This window comes from Aulonocara sp. 'chitande type north' Nkhata Bay, linkage group LG17 (assembly GCF_057382095.1).
Source record: "Aulonocara sp. 'chitande type north' Nkhata Bay isolate Kocher_YH1m ecotype deep benthic linkage group LG17, A_spYH_male_GT1.1, whole genome shotgun sequence".
NCBI lineage: Eukaryota > Metazoa > Chordata > Actinopteri > Cichliformes > Cichlidae > Aulonocara > Aulonocara sp. 'chitande type north' Nkhata Bay.
In genome coordinates this window covers 22,319,579-22,336,097 of record NC_141360.1, presented here as the reverse complement: position 1 = coordinate 22,336,097, position 16,519 = coordinate 22,319,579, and the positions used below count along the sequence as shown (strand labels likewise).

The 16,519-nt window shown below is 42.0% G+C and overlaps 1 protein-coding gene across 3 annotated transcripts in view; it reads right to left on the bottom strand.

The window, feature by feature from the left end:
* The window catches only part of plxnb2a.1 (plexin b2a, tandem duplicate 1), a 232,844-nt gene that overhangs the window by 206,174 nt on the left and 10,151 nt on the right, over nucleotides 1-16,519 (bottom strand). The window contains exon 1 of one of the 3 annotated variants that reach the window (XM_086270119.1): nucleotides 10,857-10,875. The exons of the other annotated variants lie outside the window; for them this stretch is intronic. The gene's annotated coding sequence lies outside the window, so the exon portion shown is untranslated. Of the gene's footprint in view, nucleotides 1-10,856; nucleotides 10,876-16,519 lie in introns of those variants that run through there. 3 annotated transcript variants of the gene reach the window in all.

Below are 16,519 nucleotides of genomic sequence, written 5' to 3'. Positions count from 1 at the left end.
GTCTGGCTGTTTCTGCTGTGAATGACCCGTAAACCCGTCATCCAGTGCTGACATGACCGAGACGTCCTCGCATTCCTCCACAATCAGACCTGCAGCCACGAAATGTCAACACTCAGCCGCCCGCTGCCTCTCTCCCTCTGTGTTTATCGCTCTTCCCAACCAAACGCCTCTCTAATTGACACAACATTAGGCTTGCTCAAGAGCAAGATGCATGTAGAATATTTATCAGAGCGGACACAGTCAGCCAACCTGGAACAAAAGTCAACAACCACTCGGATTTTTTTCTGGTAAACTATCACTCAAAATGTCACTCATGGGAGTCTTAATTAAATGCAGTATATATGGTGCCAGATTTTGGGGTTTTGAAATCTTTTGGTGAAATGCTCCTTTCCTTTCTGGTTCTAAGCATGCTTTCTTTATTAGCTGGGTGGAGTAGACCTAGTTCGTCATCCACTATGAAGAGAGGAGGGTGGGCTGCATTAGAGAGGCTGGAGAGATGAGGAAATAGAAGATGACAGGGGGGGGGGGGGGGGGGGGGGGGAGGAAAAAGTGCTGAGGAGAACGGGTGGGAGGTTAAACGAGGATTGAGAAGAATTTAAAGGGATGATGAAAGGGAATAAAATGAGAGCAAATGGATGAAATAAAAAGAACGACGGAGAATAAACGCAGAGAAAAGTGAGGAGGAGAACCAAGGTGGGGAGCTGACAGAGGGGCGTTTCTGGCAGTGAGCACTTTCCATTACAGGCAAAATAAAGTGATACCATATGACTAATCACCTCATAACTGGAGCAGGATTTTACTACAGTACACACACACACACACACACAGAAACAGAGGGGGGTGAAGTACAAGAGGAGGAGGAGAAAAAGAACAGAAAGTTGAGATTGAGCAAGAGTGAAAGAGGGGAAAGGGTGGAGGAGTGGGCTCATTCGCGGCAGACAAACAGACCTGCAGGAAATACCAACTGATGTGAGGAATCACAATAACACACAACAGGAAATAACAACCGAAACAGAGCAATAAAAACAGCTTTTCTGGAGACTGCACGGATAACAAACCAGAGGAGCACGCAGAAATCTGTAATTAGCTTTGGCAAAAATATACTCTGTGCTAATTGTGTTTACTACAGCTGTAAAAGGTCAGCACGTGTGTGTGCGCGCACATTTCTGGTTCATCTGCAATCAGCTGAAGACCTGAAACAGTCCACTAATTATAACTAATACGCCAATCAGCAGAGGATTAATCATGAGCTGTTTTCACAACTGAATAATTGAAATAAGGAACTAGTTGCTCCCTCCAGTCCATCACATGTGGTGGAGCCGCTACAAAATTTCTGAACCAAAGCAGCTCTCGAATCAGAAACTGCAAAGTGCCTCAAAGTTATCCAAACCCATCAGCTGGCTGAGAAATCTTTAAAATTATATTGAATTTTAAAAAACAAAAACAAACGAACAAACCAGACAACAAGAGTTTTCTGATACTTAATGGTTATCTATAAGAAAACAAGAGTAATTAAGTGATTTTTCTGTTACCTCAGAGTCCGTGTCAGTAAGAATGTTGATAACTGAATCATTGAGACCTCATACAGGCCTACAGATACAGACGTGTTGAAACCCAACTGGAGACTAATGATCGAAAGGTTATTTAAAAAAATAAAAATAAATAAAACAACAACAACAACAACAACTCTGTGGGTTGTGAGTGGCTGCTACAGGTCAGTGACCCCCCTGTAACACTACTTGTTGAATGCTGTCATTAGCTACAATTGGTTGCGAGGGCATATCGGTGGTGCACTGAAAATCCTCCTCACGATCGCGTCCATCTCCTGCAGACTGCTGCGGACGTCCATGGTTATCATGTATGATCCCAGCTTGTCAGCAAACACTCACCAGCTACTCGCTAAGCCGTTGTGAAACTTGAAAAGGTGCCTTCACAGCACAAGTGGGAGCGTTTGAAGCACTTTTACTTTAAAGGTGAACATTTGTATTACACCTTATCAGGTTTTACTGAACATTCTGGTTATTTTAAGAACCACATTTTATCTCAATGCCACAGTAATGAACGGAGATGCTCTTAGAAAAATGGGAGGGAGCAGAGTAATATCCAGCCATATATGTGGTTGAAGTTTCCCGTCACGTGTTGCCTCAGATCTTTGGATTCCTGCCACTTCCATGTTCCTTGTGTGTTTGTTGGAATTTCAGATACAGATCTGGAGCGGATGTTTGTCCAGGCAGACATGCTCCGTTTCAGATCTTACCCGGTGATACACTACCAAATGAAATGCACGACCAACTATTCAACCCACACATGACATGCGGCTATTTACTGCTTACGACATTCAAATGGAGGTTAATACAAAGGGGCAGCAACACTGTAACAAACAAGAAGCAATTACAGGAAAACAGACACACAAACGCACACAGAGATGGATGAGAGACAAATGTCCTGACCTTCCCACAACCTTCCTGCCTCCTTCCCCACCAACACTAATTACCACTGAGATGCTAAAATGACCTAATGTCCAAAAACACTCCAAAAAAACAGAAATAAAACAAACTGTCCAACTCAATCTGCAGAGCTCTACACATGAAAGCAGATTTATTGGAGAGCTTCACATGCAGACCGAGCCAGTCGTGTTCAGTGTGGTGCATGTGTTCAGTGAAGTAAAATCTAACATGTGGTTTCATTTAGTCGTAACAATGTGACTGACTGCAAATGGGTAGAGCTCCTTTATTTCCACTGCTGTGTGCGAGACAGAGATGTAAACGGACAAAAGAGACAAAATGAAAAATGGAGAAACAACAACAAAAAAGACACACGCACAACAAATGGGGCTTTGTCCTGAGAGCCAGTTCTATTTTAGTCGCACTTTTCAGCTGCTAAAATACTCGGATTTGACCCGTTCTGCTTCTCCTTATTTCCTCTTGTATTTATTCTGTTACGACAATGTATGCTCATATTAAAAAGCTTTAAATAATGAGCTCAGAGTATATGCAAGTAGTCCCTGTGAGTCAAAAGCTAATCCCCCACATATGAAGATTTCCTCTCTACAGCTTTGATCGTCACCAAATTGCCCAGAGTTTGTTGCACGGAGGACCCCAACTTGTCTGCAAACACTTGCTAAACTTAAAACTCAAAGTCAAACTTAAAAAGTGGGACTTGACAAATCGAAATCAGAGACCGTCTGCCCTCAAAGCAAAGGTTATGCGCCTAACTGCTACAACCCACCAGCTCTTCAAGCTTACAGTTTGTCAGGGCCAACCAATCACAAAAATTCCTCTTACAAGGGAACAAACTAAAAGCTCTTTTTTCACACAACGATGAGGGACTTTAAGTTTCTTGTTAATAGAATAACAAACACCTAAACAACAAATAAATGACCTTTAGTTGTTATTAATCGTGCACAGCTTTAGTTGCTTTGCTGCTCGTAATAAATGACAGTTGACGTGAAGTTAGATAGTAACATCCAAATTCAGCAGGACATCTATCTACGTAACTACAACTACGTACTAACGCCACATATCTACGGTTGGACGTCTGAGTCTCCCCCTGCTGGCCATTAGAAAGAACGCATGCTTCACTTCTTAAGCTACATCCATGTTGTTCACGGTTTAACAAACATATTGACAAATTGAACATATATTTTAGAATTTTGTTTTGCATTTTTTAAGTATTTTAATATACTTATTTCTGACTTAAACACTTTTAAGAGGCTCTTTTTAAAAAAACCAAAAAAAAAACCCCAAAAACACTTTGTGAGATTTAATGCAAATGTTTCCAGGAAGAAGCAAATAAATCCAAGGAGAGAAGGAAAGGAAAGTAAGACTGATGCCAAGAACCGAAAAGAAAAAGAGCAAGGCACGGAGCCAACTCATGCAGGGTCAAAAGCACAGGAAATGAAACACACACACACACACACACACACACACACACACACTTTATGTGACCCTGATGCCTTCAGCATGACTCAGAAACCGAGAACAAGGTTTCTGCAAGTAATCAGGCTCTGAGCTCACCCCCTCCAGAAGCTTGGAAGAAGCTCCAGAAGAACTTCATAATGAGAGTATTAGATGACAGACAAGCCCACATAACAATGTAGGGAAACAGTTGAAGTTAAAGATGATGCTTTACCTTAACACCGATTCCTAACTGAAAACATATTCACATTTCTCTGATCAGATGAAGGCAAAACACAAATTTGTGTAATAAAGTGGTATTAACAGATCTCCTGGCCAACAGGGGGCAGATGTCAGACATTCACTGTAACTTAGCTCTGCTTTGGTCTTCACTGAAATATTTTTAGGACTCAAAAACATAACAACAGTTTTCTTTTGCCTTTTTCATAGCAATGCAACCTCAAACTCCCCCAGCAGGCACCAACATAACGCAGACTATATATATATAAAAGATGGATGTAGCTACAGTGAAGTCACCAAATTGTTTTGTAGCCAGAAGTTACCACATTTGGAAATACAACAGGTCCCATTATCTGTCAGTAACCCCATTAAAATGCTTCAAAAGGCACCAAGAGACAGAGGGCCAAAGCATTTTTATAACAGGCTGTAAACACATTTATCCCACCTGTAGTTAGACTTTTAAACAATGGAGCCTACGGGACTGACTCACTTTTGGAGCCAGCCTGAAGCGGATTCAGGCTGAGTCTTGAAGTGGCTTCATTTCTCGGCCCTGGTGGTCGTCAGAGGATGATGGGGATGAAGGTGAGAGGGTAGTCTTACTAAGCCATGAGTTGTTGTTTTTTATCCAATAATGTTGGAGAGCTGAATGAACCACCAACGAACTACTAATGGAGTTAACTTGGCATCCAGTGATAGGATGTGAGAAAAATATGACATCAAAGGAAATTGTAGGATTACCTAGTTAGCAGTAATTGTGTTTTCATAAGAAAATACAGGAGAAACTGGATAATTCATAATCATCCTGAACTTGATTCATTCTTATTAAAAAAAAAAAAAAAAAAAAGCCCACATAATGTCACAGAGCTCTGTCCACACTGGGAAGAGCTCTCCTTAAATAACCAACACACACAGGCACCGGGATATTGGAAATGGGAGCCTCGGCAGCAGAGAGCATGTCTTAAAATTACCGTATTTCCCGGACTACAAAGCGCACCTGAATATTAGCCGCACAAGCTAAAATCAGGGGAAAATCCTGTTTTGTACATACATTAGCCGCACCTGACTAAAAGCCGCAGGTGTTTCAATGTTGACTTATCATATGTAAGAGAATATGCACAAAGGGAATTGTCAGGAAAGAGATGGCTGTTTGGAGACACACCCCTTTTATTAATATTTTGAAAAACAAGTTATGGGTACATATTTGCACATGTAGTACATAACAGTAACCTACAGCACACCAGAACAATAGATTCAGCCTACCTTTTAGGCTCAGGTGCAGTGACACGGCTTTAACAAGAAGAAAAGTCAGTCATTCACCACCATCTTTCTCTTCTTCCTGCACACTGAAACCACCAAAGTCCTCTTCTCCAATGTCGGAAACGAACAGGCTCAGGGTGGCTTCGTCATCCACTCTCCGCTTCTCTCCTTCGTTGTCACTTTCAAAACCAAAGAAATCCTCGTTGTCAGTGTCAGAGTCGAACACCCTCAGAAGGGCCGTGGCGGTGTCCTCCTCTCCATCATGCAGCAGTCCAGCCCTTCAAAATCCGTTGGTGATCGTGGATGTTTTCGCACTTTTCCACGCTGTCAGAATCCACCGGTGGAGTTGGGCATAACTTGCTTTTCGCAAGTTTATCGCCGCTCGTCATCCACGCCTCCCGCTGAATGCCTAGCGCTACTTTGAAGTTTGTTTTTCGCGCTACTTCGTACAGCACTACGTTGCCTGGCGGACGGACATGTGACTAACATACCACTCTTGAACCCCGATCCTTCCGCCAGGCAACGTAGTGCCGTACAACAGCGGAACAAACAAAACAAATCGTCTTACGATATCACAAAAATCATGGAAAATCCATAGAAAAGCCGCACCTGACTAAAAGCCGCAGGGTTCAAAGCTTGTGCAAAAAGTAGCGGCTTATAGCCCGACAATTACGGTATACAGCAGTCCCGGTTTTCAGGCCTTTTGGCCTCCGTTTCGGAAATGAATCCGGTGCCTTTGATCAGAAGCTGGTAGTGGGGAGCATGGCTAATCAGATTTTCAGGTATCCACCACTGCGACAGATGTAAACAGGCTCCTTTCGCTTAAACCAGAGAGAAGTCTCGCAGCTGCATAATCGTTTTGTATTCACAACACAGGTCATGAACTCGGCAGCAGACTACCTGGCAGAGAAAAGGACAGACAAACAAAATGTGGAAGGTGGGTGTTGGAAGTGTTTGGTCTGAACAAAGTGGGTGATCCACAGTGAAAAGGAGAAAGGTTAAGAAGAGGCCAGAAAGCCAGGAAAACTCAAGAGAGCTGAACAGATGCTCACCCAGCAGGTTAAACGTAGGACCACACAGACACACACAATCACAAAGCCACATCTTACAGCTGCAGCAAATCCGCTAAACTGCGTTAAACCTTTATTCAAGGGTAACGCTGCGTCAGAGCCACTGGAAAGTACTGACAGCCTCTGATTAGTGTGTATGTTTTCTCCCCACTTCCTGCCCTCCTGCAGCTAAATGGGAATCATTCGACAAACATTACTGTAGTCTTCTAGGGGGAAGGAGCTGTTGACCTTTATTTGGCTCAGAAAGTGCCTGTCCTGTTACCCTGTTAACATCGATTTAACCTGGTTAGACTTGAAGAATCAGGCTGTACTTCAGGGCTAGATTTAAAGAAAAAAAAATCAAGTTATAAAGAAATGCAGGAGAAACGCAGCTCAAGGAAAAAGCAGCCAAAAGCCACGCTAGTGAATCTGCGAATGTCAGTATTGCTATGCTAACATGCCGGTTATAATTCACAATCTTAATACGTTCCCCATGTAACACTTCAGAAAAAGACAGAGGGGGCACCTAAGTCAGCAGGGACTCGTCTTCTGCTAACCATAAATGTTGTGTGCAATGTTGTTTATTTCTGCTGAAAACTAAAGCCCTTTAACATGGGAGTGTATGGGGACTGACTTGCTTTTAGAGTCAGCCTCAAGTGGGCACTAGAGGAACTGCGGTTTTTGGTCACCAATCTTACAGTCAGTTTACTAACTTGGTTTTCACTCCATGTAGTTTATGTGACCCCATGGACCTGAGAAGGATGGAAACACGAGAAAACAACCCACAAGTTAACAGCAATAAAAACAAAAAAGCCTATAATTTTTATTTTCCACACTACCGGGCATAATTTTACCTGACAAAGTCCTAACAAAGTCAAGGAAAGGTCTGCCAAATCCAAAGGACAGAAGAAAAATGAACAGTGAAAGTAAAATGAAAAAAAAAAAAAAAAAAAACAACAATAAAGAACTTGCTGATTCAATTTAAAATGTGCATGCTTCATCTGTAATCAGCAGTGTGTGTGTTCATCATGATTACCATCACTGCATGAACAGTGGCATGGTGATTGCATGATAAGGACAACAAATAGTGCTTCCACTTACTAAGCAGGAGACTCGCAGCTTTTCATACTAATTCATGCAAAAAACACACACAGAAGGCTGGAAGCTAAACACGAAGATAAGATTTACACAGAGAAATGAAGTCAAAGCAAAGCAATCCAGGCGTGTGGGACAGTGCTGGAGTTAGACACTCAGATGTTGAAAAAGACAAAATAGTGGAGGAAAGGACAGCGGTTTGAGGTTTCCTTTGGTGGAGACTAGAGGTCAAACTGCAGCCATGAGAACACACATCCACACATCCTTCAGCTCCAGCCACACTGCATTCAGGAGACAACTGTGTGTGCAACCTCCACCACCTGGCTTTTCACATGTGTTAGAAGAGGTGAAAAAACATAACACTTCAGACCGCATGAGAGCGGGCCGCCTCCCACCTAACCCACAGTCTCATGGCACCATGCAGGCCTGAAGCAGGAGTAAGTGCTTGTGTCTTTCACACCGTGTTTTATGTCTGATTGTCACACACACGCACACGCACACACACACCTCAGCTAACAGCCAGCAGTATCAATGAGATGCCAAAGGAGCCTGCAGACAGGGGGTTTGGGGTGCGATCGCACTGATAGATCAACATGGACGCTGCCACACATTCAGCTGAAAATGCAGCTCCGTCCTCACTTTGACTGTTTCCAAGAGTTTGTGGAATAAAAGCTACAATTGTTAAGTTGTTAATACAACTTATTAGTCTACTCTTCGTGTGCAGCCATTATTACACATAATAAAGTGCTAACAAACTATGAGGACGTTGTGAAGGCGATTAAAGACAGCTGACATCTGTCCATCTATGGGCACTAGGTAAAGGTAAAGTGAGGGTGACTCATTCATCCACACAGGAGATAACAGAGCTGACTACATGCAGTAATAGTACATAAATGCAAATTGAGGTCTGTAGAAGAGCGCCAAGTAGTAAGTAGAATACAGTTTAGGGAAATGTGTCCACTGTGTTTAGCAAAATAGGCAAATGTCCATTATTTTGTAAACAGTAAACGCTCCGTCTTTTATACAACCCCTTTTCTGCTCTTATCGACCACTTGGAGCGCTTTTCTCCAACCACAATCCCACAGCACTTTATTCTACAGTGACTTAAAGTGGATCCATTTGACTTGATTTCAGAGTGTAACAGTGCAGTTAGTTTCCCCACTTTGAAATAATCCTTTTTTATCTCTCACCGGGAATTTTTGCAGCTTCTCACTTCACACTGTGTGAAACACTGTTTTGGCTCCTCGACCCATCCCCTTCAAGCCGGTGGTTGTCAGACTTTCCCTGCCACACGACAGTCATTACCAACAAAAAAACATTCAAAACCAGTTTGCAGTATTTGCATAGACTTGTCTCCATGCAAACTACAGCCGAATGCAGGAATCTGCCGGAGCAACCGGCAATCACAGGGACGTTTTTAGTGCAGCACGTTCTTTGTGTGACCTAACAGCCAGCAACCTCCAGCAAACCCCTCACCAACCAATGAGGTACGGCTGGGTATCAATTTTGGGATTTTTAGAGTACCAACCAAACTACATCTGCACTTAAAAGCAGCGATTCACACTAAAATCAGTCAGCGCCACATTTCAGTATCTGAGCTTTGCCAGTGTTGCTCTTGCTAACAGCTGCAGGCACATACTGACCATTCAAGCTAAACACACTGAAAACTTCAGACTAGGTAGAGCTCTTTTACACTTTGGTATGAAAGTTAATGTAACTCATCCTCAAAGATACCTTTAGGTAACGTCAACTTATCAAATTTTACAACCGCTTACCTATCACATGCACACACTCACTCACTTACTTTCAGGGCCATCTTCCATACTGCTTGACACTCAACTCGACACTCCCTGTGTGGGAGCAACTTTCAGAAGAGGACGCGTGGTTTTAATTACAGCCCACACAGGAAGACCCTCTCACCTCTAAAATACTCAGAGCACCAGAAGTCTGTTGACCTGAATTGCTTCACTTGCATTTATAAGAACAGTTCTCAGAAATGTTTGCACATTTGACACAAAATAGGACTGCGCTGTATTCTCAGGCATCAGGTGTTTGTGGGTTTCTCGTTACGAGTCACAGATTTAAACACCGATACAAGGTTTCAGTTAGATAGTGAGATAGACTAAAGTAAAACATGGTAAAGTCCCACAGCCAGAGAGCACATATCTTACACCATCACCCTCAACTAAAAAACAAATCCCCCGTGGAGTGATGAAAACTAAAAGTGCAACATATACCAACAGGATTAGTGATTAAAACACATCTTATGAGGAAAAGCTCCTATAAAGAGCTTTATTCATCAACCATTTTTAACTGATTTTATTCTTTTTCGTGGATGAATTTGTTGTTTGGATTATGAAATGGTCCCAGCGCAGCATCTTCAGTTTCACAGCAGATGAAGAAAAATACAAAAGCTTCACCTTTGAGAGTATTTGTTTAAATACCTGCCTATACACACGTTTCTGTGCACAGACAGAACAAAGCCACACAGAGAGGCAGTCTTGACCGATTTATGCAAACTCTATTTACTTGGGATTTTGATAAATGGCAATTGCTTTTAACAACTCAGTTGAATAGATTAATCCCTTTTATGCATATAAGGAGGATTTTTTTTTTTACTTTCTACAAGATGTAGGTTGAATCGCTGGCATCATTTGTCCTTTGGTCCAAAAAAAAAAAAAAAAAAAAAAAAAAGTACCTAGGCATTTTTATTAAGCTTGGTGGAGAGGTGGCGTGTGAGTAATGGAAGAAGAATCTTGAGGTCAGTTTATGCTTTACTCCATATCATCTTGCATTTGGTCTAGCCCATTTGAATTCCACCCTTAAACGTCCTTCTGATTGGCTGACATAAGCATAAAACATGCTGACTGCATTTAAGGACATCCGCGCTCAGTGACATCATACAGAGACCAGAGTTCAGAGTGTTGAGACAAGAAAAGGAATTTAAACATTTTGTTTTGCATCACAGAAAATGTTTAAAAGTAGTAACTTATTCTATCAGCAAGCAAAAATCTAAATTTAAAAAATCCTCATAGAAAAGAAACTTCATGTATAGATAAATTACAGCATTTTTACTTTTAGAGAACTCACAAAAACATCAGTGGCGTGGACTGAACTAAAAAACTGGATCCTACATTTTCCAGAGTGCAATGCAACAGCCACGTAATGCTCACTTTATGGTAACCTCATACATCTAGTTTGTACTGCAGGAGTACAGTTACAGCCAGAGACACAGCTTCTCTGAAACAAGTTGAGGGATGCCCACATAAATCGCTGGTAAAGAATAACTCAGACCTAACTTGGTAATAACTCAGCGTACCTGTAACGAACCTGATGTAAACCGGTATAAAGAGAGAGTAAAGAGGACTGTAAAAAGTTTCACAGCTCTGCTTTTATCATCTTAACCCATCTGAACAAACAGAAAGCAGTCAAGGACAACACACACATACCTGCTACTCTTTGTACAACAAACACAACCTTCAGCCTTCAAGCTTCAACCTGGAAGCATGTTACACAAAGGCACTGTAACCCAAAGGCAACACAAATACACGCGCACGTAATCAGCCTCTAAATGCTGTTCCATGTGACCTGACCTGACAGCAGTAACAACCATAAACTACTGACATAAACTACTGCCAGACATTCTTGCAACTAACTCTCATTTATTATTTTTCTAAAAAATAAAAGAAAATATTTAAACATCTTCATTATTTTTCATCTAAATCTAAAATCTAGAAAATGGGGCTTTGGCTCACAGACATTATTCTTACTTTGCTGTTTGGAACATTGGTCAACTTTAATGTCTTTTTTCTTCTGCTGCTCCCTTCAGGGGTCGGCACAGCGGATCATCTGCCTTCATCTCACCCTCCCCTGGCGTCCTCCTCTGTCACACCAACCCTCGCTTCATCTCTCGTACACGGTCCGTTGCTTTGGATGTTGGTCAAGTTTAATTTAAGTGCCCATTATTATAACAACATATGACAGAAAATAAGAAAAAGCAGAGCAGAATCCAATTAATTCATCAAAGACTTGTTTTGGCACCAAATTATCTTTGCTTACCATTTCATCAGGTTCTGGTTATCTGAATCTCAACTGAGGACGAACATGTGGCTCAGTCATCGATAAATTAACTCCTATCATATTTCCTGTATGCCGGATGCTCCTTTTATCTACATTTCTTTTGGAGACAAAACAAAGCAGACGCACTGCAGTGATGCAACATCAACGTAAGCAGCGGTAATTCCCAGCTCATAATGATTTTATACAAAGTATTCCCGTCCTCTGGCTGATGCCCGCGGCATGTAGGTTTTTGTTAAATTTGGTAGCTGATTGCATTAGATGCAGGGACTTTGCTGTGGCTTAGAGATCTGATTCTCTTTTAAATGGGAAGCATGGTCTAAAGATTTTTTCTAAATAGACACCGGTCTTGTTTTGATACGGATAACCTTGGAGATTAGTTTTTAGCACGTTTCAGGCCTTATAAGACCTTCTCAGTGGATTTGTACAATAAACCCAGTAACTCCACGTAGTTCAGACATCAATACGCTATCAAAATCAGTTGCTCAACATGGGTGCTGCATTAAAACGGAACATGCCCATGCTGGTTTCCATTAAAGCGCCTTAATTTGAGTTTTAATGGTGTTAATGTCTCCAAATGATTTGTGAATGAGGAGGAAATGGGGCAGAGGTGAGCAGCGAGTGAGAGACAAGGAAAGGGCAAGAAGAGGAGGAGACAGCGCTGCTGCTTCATAATCGGATCAAGCAGAGGCCGTGAATGGAAACAGCGTTGGATGACCGTCACAGTCTCAATGCAGAAGCAAAAGCAGGAGCAACACACCAGCAACATTACGGCTCCGTCGGTGTTTACACGGGATGCGTTCAGCCTGGTGCTGAGCTGCGAGGAGGCGGCGCTCACAGAGGAGAAACAGGATGAAGCGACAACTTTTTAGCCTACTGTAAAGAAGACCTTCTCAATAGGTGTAAATAAAGTGGTCGGCGATCATCACAACATCTGAAGGCAGCAAAGGCAGTCTTGGCAGCAGCTGAACCTCCTCCAGGCGATTCATAATGTCAGGTAAAGGCCCAGAAACCCAATATAAACTAAATGACAAAGCAACCCTATAGGAACAGACTAAACTGAATAATAGTTATAGATTTATAACAGATGTGTAAATGCAGACACACAACGGTCAGAAGGAAGCTTTTAGCTCCATGGAGGAAAAATTCAAGAACTACAGCAAATGAAGCAATCGGACGTCAGATGCTGTGCAAGCTCTAAAGATTTACTGGTACATTTGACTCCAAAGTCCAGTTTGCCTAATCTAAGTGATCACTGTGCAGCGTGCACAGTTCAACAGCTGTCTCTCTGTAAGTCACTATGCAAAGCCAAAAAAAAAAAAAAAAAAAACCCAGAAAAGGAAAAAAGTCACCATTTTCAGTATCACCCAAGTACCTTACAGGCTGCCTGGCAATCAGGGCCCAGCCAACTACTGGATGACCCCGTCTCCCTCCAAAATAATAAAAATAATTGTGTTAAATAAACAAGATTCAAATTTTTTACCAAGACCAAAATAAATGTGATTTCTGCCTCAGTCAAGCGGCCCAAGAATAAGCTTTATGAAAGCAGATTTTATGGTGGAGCTGCTGTAATGGACTGCATTAGACTGCGCAGGTGCTCCCAATAAAGTGGTTGCCGAGCACATGTGTCCTCCATGAATATTAGCCTGAGGATAGAGGCTTGTTTTACAAGCAAAACTATAATTACTAAGAGTTACAAACACAGGTGTGTTTTGGTGGGAGAACTGAATTTTAATGTTCCACTGTTTAAAAATTTAAACCTTTTGCCAAACAGAAGAGCTAAGACACAAGACTGAACGCAGAAGATCAAAAATCTCGTTCAACTTCTCATGAAAGAAGGAAAAAAAGCAAAACTACTCAACACCAAAAAGAAAGATTTAGAAGTGCATCAATCTTTCTAGTATAATGAACCTCCTGCTCCTCCTGTAATAGGCCCGTACAATAGACGTTAGCAACTAGAATAGCAAGTAATTAAAGGCATTGTATGAAATTAAATGGAGATAAAGAAATGCTGGCTGGAATCATTAGACTGAGGGGCATTGTAGCTCTCCTCCCTCAGTCCTTTTTTTTGTCTTTTCATGTTTTCTATTCTTTACCAAGCAGGCAGCAACCCTTTATTCATTTAATCATTACTCTGCTCTGAGTGTGACGCCTCACATCTCCGAGCACGCTGACTGACGTGACCCTGAATTAACAGAGAGAGACATAGACAGCCGGCAATACCCAGGTCGTTAAATGGCCCTCTACGCTTCCCACTCTTCATTCCGCAGGCAAATATCTATCATCATAAACTGCCGTGTGTGAGACAGAGATACAGAGTATGTGTGTACGTGTAAGCAGTCATGATGATGAAGTTAAAGGGCAGCTGGGGTGAAATAAATGGCGCCCGATGGTGCAGCGGTCTTCGTGCACGGCACTCCTGGGAGTTCTGCAAAAGCGTGATGCTGACAAAACAGACTTACAAATTGTTCAATCAACGAGACAATGCGATCTGACTTGATGGGATCCATTTTCCCCCTACATCTCCCTCCCTCCCTCGCTCTCTCTCTCGGGGCTCCCCCTTCCTGGGTTTTTGTGATGTGGAGGACAGAATGGAGAAACAACGGGAACAATTTGCCAAATGTGTGTGTCGCACACAAAGCTCCCCTTGTGCCATTTGGGTTTCTTCTCCACGAGAAATTGCCTGGAATGTGTACGTGCTTTGCAGTATTGAAATTTCCTTGAGAAACACTCAGACAAATCAAGTCTCATCATCACTAAGTGTCCACAAACACAGACTTTTGAAATACTTTTACCGGCGACTGTCAGTCCAACTAAAGCATAGCTATAGAGCAGTAACATGGTCAGACAGTGGATAGTTCAGATAACACTGGGCAAAAGAAAGCTTTGATAAGACTTCCTGTGAATAGGTGAGCAGAAACTCAGCTAATAAAAGCAATCGATAATCTTTCGGCTTCTAAGTGAACAAAACGAGGAGAATGTATGCTATCATAACCAGAACATAGAAATAAAACACACGTTTCTAGCTTTCTACAAAGATATACTCACTACTCATAAGAGTTCCTTCATTATTATAAGGTCACCCTCTCTACTTTTAAGTTTAGACTTAAAACTTTACTTTTTCATAAAGCCTTTAGTTATGGCTGGATCAGGTGACGCTGAATCCTCCTTCGGTTACACAGCAATACGTCTAGGCTGCTGGGGCATTCCCTTGGTGCACTGAGTGTTTCTTCTACCCTGTGTTTGTACACCACTCTGCATCTAATCATAAATTATTATTATTATTATTATTATTATTCTTTGCCTGTCTTCCACAATGTGTCTTTGTCCCGTCTTCCTTCCCTCACCTCCCTTTCTTCCTGTTAAAAGGGAGTTTTTCTGTCTCGCCGTTGCCAAGTGCTTATTCACAGGGGATCAACAAATTGTTGGAGTTTGTCTCTGTTATTGTAGGATCTCTTTTTTTACTTTATAAAACACCTTGAAGCGACTGTTGTTGGGATTTGGTGCTCAAGTCAACTCAATGCAACAGAGACTGTCATTGTTTCTGTATACAACTCTTCACCCACTCAACACACAGATTATTACAGGGCCATTTGTAGAGTTCAAATTTTAATGACCATAAAATTGTCAGACATCTAAACCAGCAAAAACAAAAAGATAAAGATGACTCCAAACCTCATATGCAACACTAATTTAAACTTGTCAAGCCAAGCATCAATAAAATCTATTTTCCTCACCTGGCAGGACGAGCATAGAAACAGACTTTTGTCTTCCGCTGAGGATCAACAATGCTTCAGATGAAACTTAGTTTGACACGTTTCCTCTTGAGCTCACAAATGAATTTATCACTGGAGGAACTGTCAAAATGATTGAGCGACACAGTAATTGTTTGCTGCAGTTCCACTTTGCAGTTCACACCCGTTCGTAGCACGAGCTGGCACGGGGGGCAGCAAGGGTTCATGTACAGTTCAAGACATTCAATTAACACACGCTCAGTTCTCTTGTATTCTTTTGAGAGGCTGTCATGTTTCGCTTCTAAAAGGCAGACGCCATTCAATGTGAACTGAACCTTGAGAAACTCGATGTCAGCACTTACTGTGGTTCTGAAGTCAGCACCCGCTAACCCATTAGTACCAGCACAATATGATAGTGTACATAAGATAGTTAATGCAAATGACCTAAAGGCAATCATACCCGTCCAGTCTGATTAGCTGCAGAAATGTAGACCAGTATTATTTTTTGACGCCAAAGACGTGGAAGAATAATTTCAAATCAAACAGCTGACCAGCTCATCAGTGGTCTCCAGCTTCTAACCCATAATGCCATCAATAAAATGTTGAATTTTCAACGATGGAAAACCAAAACTTTAAAAGAAGATATGGAAGAGCAAGTTAAGGAAAACCAAATGCCAATAAGCAAACTGGCTCGCAAAAAGCATCAAGATTAAGCAGGTTAAATACTAGTGCTGTGCAATACTGCGATCGATCCAGTACAAAGTAAATACAGGGACAGTACTGCAGATACTAATACTGATCGTTTTGACAGTGCATGTTTGAGCACAGTTCAGCGAGCTGCAAACTGAACTCAGACTGCACTAGCATCGAACCAATAACAATGACCCTTGCTGAACAGCCATTGCACGCACTGGAATCAAAGGACGGCAGCTAGTGGCGGTTATCGCTGCTTTATTTATTTGAGTCTTATACTGATAATGGCTTTAAACTGCAGCACAAGCTGACCTGTACAAGTCGTGCACGTGTAAACGCTTTAAACATTTACACATGCACGGCCACAGAGAACAAGAGGACTAGAGCACAGGTCGGTAATCAGTCAGGCTGGCTTCTTAAATCACCGCTCTCCACTCGGAGGCTCCCTGACAACAGCAGCATAATGAGAACGGCACAT